Below are 3,218 nucleotides of genomic sequence, written 5' to 3' on the forward strand. Positions count from 1 at the left end.
ACTACACGTTCCCCACACTACGGATGCGTGTTTGCCGGATGCTTGCAAAAAACTTCATTTCCTTCTAACTCTCATTTTTGTCCCCGCGGCGACTTCAGGGCATCTTTCCCAACGTGCTCGTCGCTCGCGAGGCGATTGCTCGAGACCGCTCGCGACGTCAACACACCTCGTATACCACAGAGCCTTAGGGAATCAGGATACCACTGCGGTCCCGTAGAAAAATACAGGACTCTATACCCTGCCACGGATCGCTTAGTTCCTCATTGCAATTCGCGAAGCTCCGAATTGTTCCTCCCGCCGAAATATCGGAGCGAAAATCCCAGATTTAGCTATCGTCGCTCTAGTGAAGCTCCAAAGTGCTTCCCATCGGGGAGTTACTGTCAATGTTTCATTCCAGAGGTGCTTCTATCCGCTCCACCGCACCAGAGCTTCCCGCTTTTCTATATTCCGAGCCGTTGAGAAGCAAGTTGTGGTATTGACCACTCCTCCGCCTCGAAGTCTCCCTACCCGGCGTGGGAGCTGTTCCCAGAGAGAAGAATCCCGAGTCGGAATCGCTGAGGCGCTCAGCGTCTTCCTTCCCTGAACTATCAGATAGCTCACTGGACTCCACTCAGCGAGAAATCGACGATACCGAACCAGGCAGTTGGCAAATCGACGAGGGAAGAGATCGGCTTTCGCCCGGAGTAATCCACGATACCCAAGAGAGAAATTCACGATGATCGTAAGAGGCCAACTTTTAGGTTGGCTAGCTGGCGCACCTCTATAACATTGGACAGAATGCCGCCTCATGTGCCAAGAGTTGGAATCGTTTGGTGGGAGAGATCCTCTACGTCAGAGGAGTTCATGTTCACCAAGGGATCGACCTTCGATGGAAGAGTTCTCCTCAGGAGAGCACAGATTTCTCCGATGTGCTCACACCGAAATCGTCGAAATCGCGGAGCTATCGATAGATTTCGAACTGTTCTCTAGTTGTCTAACTTGATTTTCTTATCCTTTATCGACGGCCAACTTTACTTATTTGAATATTCCAAATGCCCCGATGGACAGCCTCCCGGTCAGAGCGGTTCGCGAAGCCGCTCTCGTAGAATGCTCGCGGTCTTGTGGAGACGGCTGCTGAGTCAAATCCGCTCAAGGGATAATTTTAAAGGAAAACCGGTAACATGCTTCAGAAACCTCTCGGAAAACCTCCGGAATCCTCGGCCAGCCTGATCTCTGAGGCCGCGGCAGTCTAAAAGCGCACCAAGACCGCGCCGAAGGAGAGAGACGAGGAGAATTACCCCCCCCCCACACAAGATGGCTCAATCCAACTCAGGACAGGATGAAATTGGACGTGACGATTGTTCGGCTCAGTCATTCATTTCTCTCAAATTCTCCGGTGGGCTCCGACCGAGAGAATTCTTCATGGAGATGATCGCCCATCGTGAATTTGCAAGCCTCATATAAGGCAAGATCACTCATGGATTCACCACGTTACGGATAGCGGGATCCACTGCATGTGGAGCCGCTTCCCTAAGCTCACCGCACCAGCCGTCCCTCTACCCCGCCGGGCCCCAGCGTTGCGGGCGGACGGACCAGAGTCCTTTAGCCCTTTCCGTTATCCGAACTCATTGTTTTCTCATTCCTGTAACTGTGAATTTTCGTGGATGCCGTCTCAACCACGATTTCCTTTCTTGCTTCCTAACCATTGTCCGTAGATCCTTCGGATAGGTGCTCCCGAGGACCCCGAGCCATTTCCTCGCCTTGCTCCAAAGGCTCCTCCCGGAAATTCTTTCGATGTATGCAGGTGCGCCGGCAGGAGGGGATTTTCTTGGGGAAAAGTGTACTTTCGATCGAAGTTTAGGCCGTCCACAAGCGAAATCCCAACTCTTCTAAAAGCTTGCGCACCGGTGCCGAGGAACGGGAAGCTATTAATAAAAGTTGAAGGATACGTCTTTAAGGCGATGTTACTCGGGCAACATTAGCCAGAGCCACGCCGGCCGTAAGATGGAGTTTTACTTGGAGCCAAGGCAACCGGAACCCATCAGATTCGTCGAATGACGTCGCTGGAACGTTTCCAGTGAGAGCGGGTCGGCGGTGCGCGTCCCGAGTGCTCTCGAATGAAACCTGCTCATCTTTGTTCGGATTGCGACGGCGGACGCTTTCGGGAAAGCGTGTCTGGCTACATGAAAGAAAACATGCAGATCAAAGAGACACGAGAAGAAGCCGTAGTGAGTGAAGTTTGGGCCTTTAACGGAAGGACTTGAAGAAGCGGCGAGGACAGAATCCATTCAGGAAGAAGCTAATATGCGGTTCGTTCTAACCAAGACACGAGGAGGACCCTTCTCACAGCGCGTCCTCTCCCCTCCCCCTTCCCCCCAGCTATCTGCTGCCGGCACGGTCTGGTAATTATGGAGATTTCCGCGAATGGCAAACGAACTACGGAAACAACGCCACGGAAACCCGCCGCCGATCTGCCCCACTCTCCTGTAGGGCGCCCGTCCACGGCGGGAACATGATGCCGATCTCCTTCACGATCGGGCAACGGGCAGCCAATGAAGAGAGCCCTCCGACAGCATTTTTCCCGCCACGTGCTGTCCGCAGAGCTGGGGGTCATCAGAGCTCATTTGCCATTCCAACTCTTGTCAGAGAGACGAGAAGGCCCCCGTACAGCTGTTTCGGATGAAAGAATGTCAGCGGTACTCGTACGCATTCCACGATATGAGCGTGGGAATTGGTGGTCTGCCGAGTACAGCCAACTTTTCAGACCGACACACATCCGTTACACCGATGCTCGAGTATGTCGGCGGCTGACGCTAAGCTGGTCGGCCGACAGAGTCCCGTGGATTATTCAGTCGGACGAATCGACTGCGGTATTGAGTGCGCCTCCCCGGGAAACGGAGTGCTTTGCATGAAAGGGAAAAATTGCTCCGAATCCATTCGCTTCGGATGCTCACAGTGTAGTTCCTCGCGGCGTAGCAGAAGTTGCGAACCCGAGACTCAACATTCACGTGTCGGTTGCGTCATCGTTCGGATCGGGTTACTGATAATCCCCAGCCAGAATAAGTGCTCGCGAGCTTCTGCGTAAATGCCTGTCTCTGGATCCCCCTCAACGTCCAGCCACTTTTCCTCGCGCACAGTCTCCATTTATCTTTCGTCCGACGTCGTGCGGAGACAAATGGAGAGCATCAGGTTCCTGCGGAGGCTCCAGCTCTCCAGAGGGACTGCTCCGGCTATCCTCA

The sequence above is a fragment of the Galendromus occidentalis genome, unplaced genomic scaffold (genome assembly GCF_000255335.2).
Source record: "Galendromus occidentalis unplaced genomic scaffold, Mocc_1.1 scf7180000077515, whole genome shotgun sequence".
Classification (NCBI taxonomy): Eukaryota; Metazoa; Arthropoda; class Arachnida; order Mesostigmata; family Phytoseiidae; genus Galendromus; species Galendromus occidentalis.